The sequence below is a fragment of the Pelmatolapia mariae genome, linkage group LG9 (assembly GCF_036321145.2).
Source record: "Pelmatolapia mariae isolate MD_Pm_ZW linkage group LG9, Pm_UMD_F_2, whole genome shotgun sequence".
Lineage (NCBI taxonomy): Eukaryota > Metazoa > Chordata > Actinopteri > Cichliformes > Cichlidae > Pelmatolapia > Pelmatolapia mariae.
This window is the reverse complement of record NC_086235.1, coordinates 11,959,179-11,974,819: the sequence shown is the minus strand read 5'-3', so window position 1 is coordinate 11,974,819 and position 15,641 is coordinate 11,959,179. Positions and strand designations below refer to the sequence as shown.

The 15,641-nt window shown below is 39.5% G+C and overlaps 1 pseudogene; it reads right to left on the bottom strand.

Moving 5' to 3' along the window:
• Window positions 1-467: 467 nt before the first annotated feature.
• LOC134634113 (integrin beta-1-like) overlaps window positions 468-15,641 on the bottom strand; it is a 28,394-nt pseudogene continuing 13,220 nt past the window's right edge.

Here is a 15,641-nt window from a genome sequence, read left to right as displayed (position 1 = left end):
CACAGCTGAGCCAGCCATCAGCATAAATGGGAACCCCACACCCCCCACCCCCACCCACCCAACACATATGCATGCCCCAACAAAATATTCAGCTATATGTAATTAGCCTTTGTGGAATTTCAAAATGTGAGGGCATAACTTTGCATATATCCCACGGACAGCAAGCTTGTATATAAGAAGCAGCTTATGATGGAGGGGAGATGCTCTTTGAATATGTGTGCGTGCCGTGCATGCAGTGAAGGATTGAAGACAGGCAGTCCAAGGTTGCGTGTTTGAGATCAAAGGCGAGTAAGTTAGACATCAGCATCAACATCCACCTCACCCTCAGCCCCCCCACCCCAACCCACCAACCCACACAGACAAGTTGGTCCCATCTGTTGACAACAGTTCAGGGGGAAGGATGTTGTTTCATTGTGCTTCACGACGGGGATCCTGATTGAAAAGTTGATCTCCTTCCACGGCTGCTATCAGTTCTCTTTATATTTCCAGCTGACAACTGTCGTGATGGCACTTTTGTAGATGGGGTTGTCCTTCTGCAACACAACAAAACAAGTGTCACGACATGACTGTTCTTCAGTATTTCTTCACTTTCCTATTGATTGACTGGAGGTGTAGGTGAATGAATCTTTTACTTTTAATGTAGTCATACATTTCTGTTTGCTATTGCTGAATTTTCTATTGCCTCGGTATTGAATTTACCCCACTTTATTGTGTTAACTGTTGATAGGTCTCTGTACTGGTGTCCCCTAGACAAACTCCTGCATTTATTGTACAGTCTGTGACAGACTGAAGGATTTGTTTGGGCAGGGGCTCACCCTGTTCCAGCGTCTCTGCTCCAGCGCTCTCTGAAAGCGGGCAAACTCCCTGCGGTCATGGATGCTGGTGAGTAGTTTCCATAGCAGCAACAAAGCCACACCCAGCACCACAACAGAGCCTGAAAGCACTGTGGTAATCAGGATCACATTCGGCCCCGGTGGGAACTCTTGAAAGACAAGAAGAAGCCACAGCGCTTTAACAGCCATAGACTGCGTGGTTGTGAATTTCAGATAAAATTAATGTGCTTGTACAATCTCACTGTGGCATCATTAACCAACTTACAAAGGGCAGACTGCAGAATACAAAGTCCTAAAGAATTCTACAGACGTGATTTGCATTTATGCCACCATCAGCCAATAAGGCGCATTAAAGAGGTTTAATCTATATCTCTGTTGGTGCCCTGCCTTTCCCTTATTACGATAATAAAATGTGTTTTTACATAAAACAATTCCCTGGGGCTGCTACAACTGACAGAATGTATTCATCTAATGTTGATATACTGGTGTAATCATAAAAAAAATAGAGCATTTGGCTCTGCTTACCTCGTTTGCAAGCTACATAGAAAGACTTTTCTCTTCCTACGGTCATCACCAAAAAATGCACTATACAACCTTCTGAGTCCACTTCCATTCACCTGCGAAGGCCTGGAGAGAAAGCCACTGTTGCCAAGACACCAGTCTGACCTACCAAGGCGAGGTTCAGGTGGGCACACTTCATCTCGCACTCATTTGGACTCAAGCCCACTGAGAAGGCCCTGCATGACACACATTCTCTGTGAAAAGAACCATAATCAAAAGTGAAAATGTGTTTAGTTATAAAGGCAATTAAAGCACCCCCAACATGCTCTCAATGTAGGGGGTAACTCTTCAGAGAACTCTGTTAGTTATGCAGTTCAAGCAATCATTTATTTAGTCACTTTTAATATAAGCAATCCATTACAGTTAAGTTAGTGTTACCCATTCCTTTTATTGCCACAGAACCAAGCATAACAGATTAATAATGCATTTCTTTCTGTTTGTCCGCTGCTTTTTTGTATGTAGTTGTTTATTAGTATATTAGTCAGTGTGCATGTGGATCTTAGCCAGTGAGGTGAAGGAATTTGCAACATTTTACATTTGTGGGTGAAAGGGAAAAGAACAACAAGGGAAAAGGAAACTGTGCCTGGGTGATAATAAGTGTCTGTCAGCTGTGAGGAGCTCTACTTCAAATTTGATTAAGGATGTCTGCAAACTAACTAAGCACAGCAGCTCCACAGCACTGGTGGCACATTGAGGAGGAGAATGATGGCGGTGGTGGAGCTCAGGAACAGAAGAGGTAGCTTTTAGTTTGGCCAGAGCAGTCACTCAGAGGAAAATTAACAAGCTTCTTGCTGGTTTTATGGCGTAGTAGTAGGCTGCATACAAACCGACATGCACTTCATTTCTTGTATTGCAAAGGCAGCAACCTTGGAAAGTAGCAAGTGACTAACGTTACTCGACATATTCATGATTATAAAAATGTCAGCTTTTAAAAAAAGAGTGTGGCAGAATCTATCATTTTCATGTTTTCTTAATTGTGCCCTGAACTTTAAAGGTCGTAGTAGTGGTGCAAGTTACAGATGCTTGGACAAGAAGGGCAAAGCTCACAGGTCGGGCCCTGGAAGCGCTTGTCATGGCAAATGCAGGTGCCGCAGTGGCAGTTGCCTCTGCCTCCACAAATCTGTCCATCCTGAGACAGACACTCGCAAGCTCGGCCCCTGAATGCTGGGAAACACAAACACTCCCCACACACACACCTGCCGCGCCCTGGGACAGTAGATGAAACAATTTTAAAAGAGACATACTGGCCTCCTGTTATTTTTTTGTAGATGTGTTCCTGCTACTATAGCTCCACATTGTAGTCCTCGGTACTGATCACAGCTGAAATCACTGCACTCACACAGCTCCCCATAGTACACATGGCTGGGCTTTTTGCTGCTCTTTTGACAAACACACCTCCCGCAAACGCACTCTCTGTGCCCACTGCACACTTCAGATGCATTATCACGGCGACAAAGGTGTGAGTCAACTGCTGTGCCCGACTCCTCTTGCTCGCATTCACAAAATGTCCCGGCTCTCCCTGCTTTACACCTGCAACACAGGAACACACATCAGCTTGTTTCCCCCCTTAATAACCTGGAATTAAACTTGTTAGCCAAATTGATGCCGTCAAGCCACTTCACCTACCTGCATGCGCCACACTCCAAAGTGCTGTTGCCATGGCTACAAGAAGGACTGTGTGGGACCCTGTCCTTTTGACATGAACACTCACATATGGGGCTCAGCAGGACCTCAACCTCTTCACTATAGCCTTGGGGCTTAATAATAAAGCGGTATGGTCTTTGTGAAGCAGCCACACACAGAGGTGCTGTGATGCTTACATTAAAGCTCACCTAGAGGGGGGTGAGAATTCCTTGAGCACCATTATAATCCTCCACTAATGAGGTAATCATAATCAGCATTACCATCAGAAGAATATATATGATACCTATTTGGGGGGGGGGGGGGGGGGGTGAGGGGTGGGGGTGGGGGGTGAGGGGTCAGGGGGTCAGGGGAGGGGGGTTTTGCCTGGGGGCATTGCCCCCCACACCCCCTTTGCCGAGCTTAAAAACTGACATCTTGTGCACGTACGAGCACGCGCGCATGCACTCTCATGTACGCGCTTTCAGTCTTCCGAAAAGGGACACTTCCTGCGGTCCCACTGCGCATGCTCTGTCTCCTCCTAGCAGGGTGTTTTTTAATTAAAGGTTCATCAACCGCTGTAGGCATTTCGGGCTTTTCACGGTAAATTTACACAAACAGGAATGACTTTGTCTTTTATTCTATAGAAAGACTTTTGTTGTCAGAAAATCAAGCTGAAACGTCAGTGTGTTTTATAAGCAGATTTTCTACAGTTAGTAGCTAGTTAGTTGGCTGTTTCAGACTTTAAGACGCTGTTTATCTCAAGAAATGGTGAATAAGGATGTGGAGAGAGACCAAACTTTTATCCCTTTCATTAAATAACTGCATCCCCCCCAAAAAAACCTTTCACCTAAGAACAGCGCCGTTAGTTCGCATTCATTTTCAGTTAAAATTTAAAATAATTAAAACAAAAATAGGCGAGGGCTTTCCCAGACATTCTTTAAAACACAGATGTGCAACGCATTATTTAATTAGTGTTTATCAGCCGATGCGTTTTAGTTTTCAGTGTGAATATATACAAACAGGAGTTACTTTTGCAATAGTGTTTTTACACACTCTAACCGAAATGGTAGATTTTGTGTGTTTTTAACAACTGCACTTTGGGGAGGGGGATAGTTAAGGCGAATTTGAGGTCTGTGCTTTGGGGTGGGGGAAGAGGCATAAAGGTTTATAAAAGCCAGCAAACTCGATCCTTGAGCCTGACACCCGCACGTTAGTTTGTGTATTCGACCGTAAATTTTTAGAGAAAATACGCATTGAATTTTGATGCAATTTTTAAAACATAGATGTGCAATACATTATTTTAATGTCGTTTATCAAACGCTGTGTGCGTTTTGGTTTTCACTGTGAATGATTTACTTTTGTAAATGCAGGATCACATTTTTTTAATGGTGCTTTTGAGACACTGATCTGAAAGATAAATGCTTTCGGTAGAAGCAGCTTTGCTGGATTTGTTTTTTAACTTGGTGAAACATAGTGCGAAACTCGTAATTTAGTATTTTTACAGGTTTTAACTGCGTTGTCTTTCTGTCTTTCTGGAAAATGTTGGTAAACTTGTGACATGAGAGCATGCACCGTACTCTTCAGACCTGTCAGCTTTGCTCGTTTCATAGATCCTCTGTTGATAAAACTGATAAAACTCTAGATGTAAAATTTTAAGGCTACATATTATTTATCTCGCACTAAGTCTGCTTGGCATATGCTATGTATAAAGGCTCTTTCCAAAAAAGTGTAGAGGCGACTTTAGCGTGATTAATTTATTACAATGTCAGTTTTCCCTCCTTTGTCTAGCTGGTGCAAGTTTTTTGTTTATTTGTGAAACTGAGCGCGGTTGTGGACAATTCCGACTGTGCTGTTTGATTTGTGTTTCGTGCTGGATCACTTTCTTTAATTGTTACTTCTCTGCGAGCAGTGAAGAACCAAACTAGTACTTCAAAGTTTAGAATCAGTTTTGCCCCAGTGGCCAGTGCGAAGTTGTGCTGCAGATCCCAGCATGAAAGCTGAGGGTCCAGCCAGCCGGCAGAAAGGCCAGTTGATGCCTCGATGGGCATTGGAACCGGTTTTGCCCGCACAGAGCGTTTCTGACATGCTGACGTTGCTTATGCATAAGAGAAAAGCAACAGTACAGCGGGCTTCTCTGCTCCAGGACATCCTTTCACACGGTATGTATGTCTGTCTGTCAGCGCTAATTATTCAAACCCTGTTTAAAAGGCGACTCATTTGTTGTCCAAAAACATTTCCTCTAAATTTGCAAAGTTACTGATTTAAAAATATATATTTTCGATTTTAGCTGGATGTCACACTCTAGACTCTTGAGCATATTTATATAGCAAAATTCACAATGGTATAACCATGTTAAATAAAAGATGTCCAAGTGTCCACCAATGCACTCCAATGCATGCCATTAATTACCTCTATAGCTGAAAAGAGTCTGTATCTATAATTTGTGGATCTGCTGATTTGTGTTTAATGTGGCACTTTTTTTTCCACGAAATGCAGATGATGAAATCGTCTTTATTTGAGAAAGTGTCCCTAAGCTATTGTTGTTCATACTTACTGAGTTCCCTAACCACTTCTTTGCTATGTCAGCAAACTTTCTGAACAGGAAAGGTATCGTAGATTTAAAGACACATCTTCATTGAAGCAAAGGCAAAAAATTGGAATGAATTTTATGTTCATATTAAAGAGTGAAAATCCAAAATCTGCTGCAATCTTTTGTATTAATGATCTCTCTCTCTCTCTCTCTCTCTCCCTGTGTGTGTGTGTGTGTGTGTGTGTGTGTGTGTGTGTGTGTGAGTGAGTGTGTATAATGCTGTGTGTGTGTGTGTGTGTGTGAGTGAGTGGGTGTGTATAATGCTGCGTGTGTGTGTGTGTGTGTACAGGAGAAAGGTGATGCCAGGAGCTTTTTTAATGCATTTCGAATCAACTTTTTTTTTTTTGTTTTACAAGAAGTGTATTTCATACATTGGAACAAATGTAATCTTTTCTATACTTTAGAACTATGAAACTCTAAAGATTTTAAGTTCATGCACATTGTCAGATCTAAATCTTTCTGTCACTATGATTTCTATAAACGCATGATGTTTATGGGGATAATGTGAAAAATCTTTTGTGGGCTCTAATAATGATCAGTGGTGATTGAAGAGGAAGCTTGAACCCTGGCTCTGGAGATTTTCATGACAAGTGACAGTGCAGACATTTGTTAATGAGAGAACATGTTTTATCATCATAACGACTGTGAATTTAAGCGTCGTTAAAGTGTCACTTCAGCAATGCTGCCAGGAGAAAGAAGTGTTGACTCATGTTTTTTAATAGAAGACTTAAAACACTAAACTTTAATTTCTGGGGTTTATTTTAAGTTTACAGAATATAACGTCTGGTATGACAATGAGTTTTACTTCTCACTGTCTGTATTATGTATCCATTTATCATGTATGCTACTTTGCTCTGTGGACTAAAATGTTTCATTGTATTCATGAAATAAACCAGAATTTCAATGTCCGAATCTTTTACTGTTTTTCTGCTTTTGTTCACTCCAAGTTTGATGAAACCCACAGCTCACTAACAATGTGGAGCAGTCTCAGTGTATTTAGCTGCTTTTTCCCTAAACACAATCAGTTGACTGAGAGAAATGCCTGTAGTCCTCACTTTGGTCATTGTGAATGTTGAAGGAGATTTGTTTCATAGACACCTTATACTAGTGTTTCCTACACTTAATCCAACACTACTATGTTCTACTTAAACCCAGATTCCTTTTATAGTTTGCAGTGAAATTTGTTAAACCATTGCTTAATGGGACAGCAGTACAAGTCAATCTTCCCTAACACATTGTAGATAAGTTTATCGCTGGACAACACAGCTAGCAGTCTCACACACTCTCTAGGTTTTTGAAGTTTTGTGTGTAATGGTTTATTCTATCACACCTTACCCTTTTCTCCCAGTATCACAACAGTATGACTCCCAAATTACGGAGCAGTAAACAAACAAGGACTCTGAAGTCAGAACAGAAAGATACAGTCGGAAGATGAATGATTGTGTTTTTATGATGCGTAGTAAACTACCCCGTCTTCTTTTTCTCTGTGTTGTTGTTCTTGTGTGTGTGTGTATGCTTTTAAAAGTCAAAGTATACATTAGCCACACTTACAAAAAACATTTTGAATTTCATTTAGAACTGAGATTCTACGTTGTAAGCAGAAATCTTATGCTCAGCCAGAAGCGTGTTTCCCCACTTTCACAATGCTGAGGTGTCAAATCCACAACCCCCAACAGATGGTTTGTCACACACTGGGTTCAAACACTCAAAAAGCAACACAACAGCAGGTTCAAGAAGGACAAGCCCCCCTTTATTTGCACAGCCTCACACACTATAGATTTTTAAAGTTGTGGTGTACAATGGTATAGCCACAGATGTGACTTCTACTTTTGATAAAGATCTCTCCACATGCATATTTCTTAAGAAATGAAGTGTCTTTATTAAGCTCTTATTTATACCTGTCTACACAATAATAGACACCGTGTGCTCTGTGACATTATAGTCTTCTACTTCTGCTTCCACTGGTTTGCATTTTCAACTCCGAACCTTTCAGGTTGTTATGAACGGTTTATATTTCTAACATTTTGTGATGTAAAAGTGAATCATGCAGCTTTTTTATTTTCTGTCTGATGGAAGGACTTAAGACACGAGTTATTTAAACAATTCTAAATGACAGTGTGACGGCCATAGTACTTTATGCGGGTGAAATATGTTAAGGATAATGTTTCTCAATGTAACATGGCAAAGAACTTTTGGTTAGGATACAACATTTTGTAAACAGGTACCTCAGAAGCTGTACTGTCAGATCTATGCATGTAAGGTTAAACTTTCCACAGTACTTCCACTTAAGTAAGTAACCAAACACATAAAGTCACCCTCACCAATAATCAACTGTTCCTTGAAAAAGGTAGCACAAACAGACAACTGACTCAGCAATGATAAGTAGAGCTACCCTAGACTGATACTCAAGCAGAAGAAAATTAAAAGTTGTTTTGGCTCGAAAGATTGAAGAAAAATATGTTTAATAATTCAACAAGACCCTGCACCTTCAACACATGTGCATTCAAATTTTGGAACAGGCTCAACATTGCTGTTGTTCAATAGTTTTTATCCACTTTCAAAAGTCATTTTATGGCTTTAATATTTCCAGCTGATAAGGAGACTTACAGCATTTCAAATGCCCGTCCAAATGCTTTAAACATCCGCATTGTCTGTAACAACACCATCAAACTGCAGAGCATTGTTTTTACTCAAATTCAGCATTTTCTGATGAAAATTTAGCTGCTTTTTTTTTCACTGTAACACCCTCTCAGTGCCATTTTTTAGGATGATATTCTTGGAGATTCATTTTTTATATATATACACTTATGCTTTGGGAGTGAGGGTATCTAATACGCACGTTGTCACTGTGTTTTGTACTACCAACTGTGAGGGCTCTGCTTTTACTTTGAGAAGTCTGGTTTTATTTTGTCTCGTGAGTGTGTGTGTTTTTCAAAGGAGATCTTCATCAGTTTCATTTTGTTACCACAAACTTTGTGTAAAGTTCACAACAGAGGTAAAGAGATTTAAACACACCAGTTTAAGGAGGCATGCAGGGGTTGGACCAGTTGCACATGACAGGTGAAGAAGAGAGTGTCAGCGGAGATGTGCAACAGAAGCAGAGGGAACATTTTACAAGATGATAAATGGCAGATTTAGATGATTACGGATTATGTTGACAAGATTAAAAGACACGTCCGTCAGAGTTCAGCAACATTTCAGTTTGATTAAATTAAATTTGTTGTTTTTTTTTGTTTTTTTGTTTTTTTAAATTACACAGGGTTTATTTTTCTCCTTTGATAGTAATCATATTGAACATGTCAGTGATGGAAACAAGAATATAAAGAAAAATGCTAAACGTGTGTCTAATTAAACTGTTCCTGTGAACCATAAATCATCCTTTAGTATGTTCGGTGTTACAAACTTGAAAAAGCACAGAAAAGATCATCGGACATTAATCTAATCAGTTTTCAGCCTTCATTCATATTGAAATGTTGAAATCTTTCCTGCTAGACCAAAGTGTAGCGTTTGATACCGTTGGCCATTACATTTTATTACATCTATTATTAAATGGAGAGTCCTCTTCACACACTGAAGTCAATTATGAAGCTCCACGGCTTCTGTGCAAAGACTAGTTCTGTTTACATTATACTTGCTTTAGAAGGCATAGCATACATTTTTACTGCTATGCAGATGATACCCACTTTTATTGGTTAAACTGCTGGTATGTCTTAGATACATAATGAGCTTTAATTTTCTGCTTCTAAATTCAGATAAAACTGAGGTTATTGTAATATGGCATAAAAATCTTAGAAACACTGTGGCTAACAAGATCCTTTCTCTGGGTGGGATCGTCTGTTGTAGGGATTAGACACATTATAAGTAAAATTGAGGCACACAATCCCGTCGCACAACATCAACATTTATTTATATACAAAAATAAAAATGCTTTTTTTACATAAAAGAATTGTAACTTTACAATTCATCACCGATTACGTGGGTACATAGTCCTCATCCTTAACCCATAGTGGTTCGGGTAATTCCTCAGCGCCATATCAGGATACATGGTTGTTTTTTTTTGTTTTTTTTTAAAAGTGCTAAAATGTATGATACATGTTTAAAAATGTGCTAAAATGTATGATACATGTTTGAAAATGTGCTAAAATGTATGATACATGCTTGAAAAAGCGTACATGCTTTTAAAAGATGTGGCAAAATGCAGATTGCGTTTAAAAAAAAAAATCAGTCTTTCAGAGAAAGCATTAGCGGGCTCCTTTGTAACATTCTGTGACCATCCACAGCTGTCCGATTTTCACCACATCCTCCCCCACTAGATTGTCGTAGGCCTCGGCGATGGCATCAAAGACTTTCCTCACTGATTTGAGCTCATGCAAGAGAGTCTCCGCCACTGTGCCGACTTTGACGTCGTCCGTTTTGATGTTCCGGGCAATCAGCAGGCGTTGAATGGAAGGAATGAAACGAGTGGTGAGTAGCCTTTTTCTGATGCTGTAATAATTTTCAGCATAAAAGTCATCCTCCAAGACTTGCACACACTCGTGCTGTTTCTGGTTGGGGTGATCAAACTTACAGCCGTTGCATTCTTCGGTGCGGTACTTGTTGATTACTAGGTTGACTAGATGATACACTGCGGTTTTCACGGTATCTATGAATAAAGAAGATGCCCAACCGTCAAGCTCGTCGGCTTGCTGCAGTTTCTCCAAGGGGCGATAGTAACCGGGCGTGTCGGGTACTATTGTGCCCTCAACCGAGGAACTGGCCAAGGAACTGTCCTCCTCAGCGCGACGCAGGGGTGCAGAGTCCATCTTTCTTTCTGTTTTTGAGCTAAAAAAAAAAAAGGTTTTTGAAGGAATGAGAAAGCGGTCTTCTTTTTAGAGTAAAATAAGGTGGGCGTGGTCTGGAAGTGGGATGTTCTTAGAGGGGCAGGTAGGAGTGGCAGCGATTTTTAAAACCGGAGAGCTGGCCGTCAACTTTGGAAAAGAACGGTAATGTCCTTTCTTATCTGTTGGGGTTGAATATCTCCATGAAAAAATGACACCTTGCAGCCCTTCTGCTCAATCAACCATCAATGTGGCAGAACTTGGTACATACTTGGTATTTGGTACTATCAGGGACGCTGGGCAATCTTTAGTCTCTGAAGATCCATCCACAAACCCTACATTTGAAGATTGGAGTGAAGACACACCGTATTCACCAGTGTCAGAGTGGAGCGCACCCCCTTCGCCGCCACAAGTGTGGACTATGGACACCGACGACGAGGAAGATTTTTTGTATTTCGGCGACTCTCCCGACATTGATGAGATAGACTGGGCATGGCCGCCCTTCCTAGGCCCTGAGGAATTACCCGAACCACTATGGGTTAAGGATGAGGACTACGTACCCACGTAATCGGTGATGAATTGTAAAGTTACAATTCTTTTATGTAAAAAAAGCATTTTTATTTTTGTATATAAATAAATGTTGATGTTGTGCGACGGGATTGTGTGCCTCAATTTTACTTATAATGTGTCTAATCCCTACAACAGACGATCCCACCCAGAGAAAGGATCTTGTTAGCCACAGTGTTTCTAAGATTTTTATACCATATTACAATAACCTCAGTTTTATCTGAATTTAGAAGCAGAAAATTAAAGCTCATTATGTATCTAAGACATACCAGCAGTTTAACCAATAAAAGCGGGTATCATCTGCATAGCAGTAAAAATGTATGCTATGCCTTCTAAAGCAAGTATAATGTAAACAGAACTAGTCTTTGCACAGAAGCCGTGGAGCTTCATAATTGACTTCAGTGTGTGAAGAGGACTCTCCATTTAATAATAGATGTAATAAAATGTAATGGCCAACGGTATCAAACGCTACACTTTGGTCTAGCAGGAAAGATTTCAACATTTCAATATGAATGAAGGCTGAAAACTGATTAGATTAATGTCCGATGATCTTTTCTGTGCTTTTTCAAGTTTGTAACACCGAACATACTAAAGGATGATTTATGGTTCACAGGAACAGTTTAATTAGACACACGTTTAGCATTTTTCTTTATATTCTTGTTTCCATCACTGACATGTTCAATATGATTACTATCAAAGGAGAAAATAAACCCTGTGTAGTTAAAAAAAACAAACAAAAAAAAAAAAAACAACAAATTTAATTTAATCAAACTGAAATGTTGCTGAACTCTGACGGACGTGTCTTTTAATCTTGTCAACATAATTCGTAATCATCTAAATCTGCCATTTATCATCTTGTAAAATGTTACCTCTGCTTCTGTTGCACATCTCCGCTGACACTCTCTTCTTCACCTCTCCTGTGCAACTGGTCCAAAACCCTGCATGCCTCCTTAAACTGGTGTGTTTAAATCTCTTTACCTCTGTTGTGAACTTTACACAAAGTTTGTGGTAACAAAATGAAACTGATGAAGATCTCCTTTGAAAAACACACACACTCACGAGACAAAATAAAACCAGACTTCTCAAAGTAAAAGCAGAGCCCTCACAGTTGGTAGTACAAAACACAGTGACAACGTGCGTATTAGATACCCTCACTCCCAAAGCATAAGTGTATATATATAAAAAATGAATCTCCAAGAATATCATCCTAAAAAATGGCACTGAGGGGGTGTTACAGTGAAAAAAAAAAGCAGCTAAATTTTCATCAGAAAATGCTGAATTTGAGTAAAAACAATGCTCTGCAGTTTGATGCTGTCGTTACAGACAACGCGGATGTTTAAAGCATTTGGACGTGCATTTGAAATGCTGTAAGTCTCCTTATCAGCTGGAAATATTAAAGCCATAAAATGACTTTTGAAAGTGGATAAAAACTATTGAACAACAGCAATGTTGAGCCTGTTCCAAAATTTGAATGCACATGTGTTGAAGGTGCAGGGTCTTGTTGAATTATTAAACATATTTTTCTTCAATCTTTCGAGCCAAAACAACTTTTAATTTTCTTCTGCTTGAGTATCAGTCTAGGGTAGCTCTACTTATCATTGCTGAGTCAGTTGTCTGTTTGTGCTACCTTTTTCAAGGAACAGTTGATTATTGGTGAGGGTGACTTTATGTGTTTGGTTACTTACTTAAGTGGAAGTACTGTGGAAAGTTTAACCTTACATGCATAGATCTGACAGTACAGCTTCTGAGGTACCTGTTTACAAAATGTTGTATCCTAACCAAAAGTTCTTTGCCATGTTACATTGAGAAACATTATCCTTAACATATTTCACCCGCATAAAGTACTATGGCCGTCACACTGTCATTTAGAATTGTTTAAATAACTCGTGTCTTAAGTCCTTCCATCAGACAGAAAATAAAAAAGCTGCATGATTCACTTTTACATCACAAAATGTTAGAAATATAAACCGTTCATAACAACCTGAAAGGTTCGGAGTTGAAAATGCAAACCAGTGGAAGCAGAAGTAGAAGACTATAATGTCACAGAGCACACGGTGTCTATTATTGTGTAGACAGGTATAAATAAGAGCTTAATAAAGACACTTCATTTCTTAAGAAATATGCATGTGGACAGATCTTTATCAAAAGTAGAAGTCACATCTGTGGCTATACCATTGTACACCACAACTTTAAAAATCTATAGTGTGTGAGGCTGTGCAAATAAAGGGGGGCTTGTCCTTCTTGAACCTGCTGTTGTGTTGCTTTTTGAGTGTTTGAACCCAGTGTGTGACAAACCATCTGTTGGGGGTTGTGGATTTGACACCTCAGCATTGTGAAAGTGGGGAAACACGCTTCTGGCTGAGCATAAGATTTCTGCTTACAACGTAGAATCTCAGTTCTAAATGAAATTCAAAATGTTTTTTGTAAGTGTGGCTAATGTATACTTTGACTTTTAAAAGCATACACACACACACAAGAACAACAACACAGAGAAAAAGAAGACGGGGTAGTTTACTACGCATCATAAAAACACAATCATTCATCTTCCGACTGTATCTTTCTGTTCTGACTTCAGAGTCCTTGTTTGTTTACTGCTCCGTAATTTGGGAGTCATACTGTTGTGATACTGGGAGAAAAGGGTAAGGTGTGATAGAATAAACCATTACACACAAAACTTCAAAAACCTAGAGAGTGTGTGAGACTGCTAGCTGTGTTGTCCAGCGATAAACTTATCTACAATGTGTTAGGGAAGATTGACTTGTACTGCTGTCCCATTAAGCAATGGTTTAACAAATTTCACTGCAAACTATAAAAGGAATCTGGGTTTAAGTAGAACATAGTAGTGTTGGATTAAGTGTAGGAAACACTAGTATAAGGTGTCTATGAAACAAATCTCCTTCAACATTCACAATGACCAAAGTGAGGACTACAGGCATTTCTCTCAGTCAACTGATTGTGTTTAGGGAAAAAGCAGCTAAATACACTGAGACTGCTCCACATTGTTAGTGAGCTGTGGGTTTCATCAAACTTGGAGTGAACAAAAGCAGAAAAACAGTAAAAGATTCGGACATTGAAATTCTGGTTTATTTCATGAATACAATGAAACATTTTAGTCCACAGAGCAAAGTAGCATACATGATAAATGGATACATAATACAGACAGTGAGAAGTAAAACTCATTGTCATACCAGACGTTATATTCTGTAAACTTAAAATAAACCCCAGAAATTAAAGTTTAGTGTTTTAAGTCTTCTATTAAAAAACATGAGTCAACACTTCTTTCTCCTGGCAGCATTGCTGAAGTGACACTTTAACGACGCTTAAATTCACAGTCGTTATGATGATAAAACATGTTCTCTCATTAACAAATGTCTGCACTGTCACTTGTCATGAAAATCTCCAGAGCCAGGGTTCAAGCTTCCTCTTCAATCACCACTGATCATTATTAGAGCCCACAAAAGATTTTTCACATTATCCCCATAAACATCATGCGTTTATAGAAATCATAGTGACAGAAAGATTTAGATCTGACAATGTGCATGAACTTAAAATCTTTAGAGTTTCATAGTTCTAAAGTATAGAAAAGATTACATTTGTTCCAATGTATGAAATACACTTCTTGTAAAACAAAAAAAAAAAAGTTGATTCGAAATGCATTAAAAAAGCTCCTGGCATCACCTTTCTCCTGTACACACACACACACACACGCAGCATTATACACACCCACTCACTCACACACACACACACACACAGCATTATACACACTCACTCACACACACACACACACACACACACACACACAGGGAGAGAGAGAGAGAGAGAGAGAGATCATTAATACAAAAGATTGCAGCAGATTTTGGATTTTCACTCTTTAATATGAACATAAAATTCATTCCAATTTTTTGCCTTTGCTTCAATGAAGATGTGTCTTTAAATCTACGATACCTTTCCTGTTCAGAAAGTTTGCTGACATAGCAAAGAAGTGGTTAGGGAACTCAGTAAGTATGAACAACAATAGCTTAGGGACACTTTCTCAAATAAAGACGATTTCATCATCTGCATTTCGTGGAAAAAAAAGTGCCACATTAAACACAAATCAGCAGATCCACAAATTATAGATACAGACTCTTTTCAGCTATAGAGGTAATTAATGGCATGCATTGGAGTGCATTGGTGGACACTTGGACATCTTTTATTTAACATGGTTATACCATTGTGAATTTTGCTATATAAATATGCTCAAGAGTCTAGAGTGTGACATCCAGCTAAAATCGAAAATATATATTTTTAAATCAGTAACTTTGCAAATTTAGAGGAAATGTTTTTGGACAACAAATGAGTCGCCTTTTAAACAGGGTTTGAATAATTAGCGCTGACAGACAGACATACATACCGTGTGAAAGGATGTCCTGGAGCAGAGAAGCCCGCTGTACTGTTGCTTTTCTCTTATGCATAAGCAACGTCAGCATGTCAGAAACGCTCTGTGCGGGCAAAACCGGTTCCAATGCCCATCGAGGCATCAACTGGCCTTTCTGCCGGCTGGCTGGACCCTCAGCTTTCATGCTGGGATCTGCAGCACAACTTCGCACTGGCCACTGGGGCAAAACTGATTCTAAACTTTGAAGTACTAGTTTGGTTCTTCACTGCTCG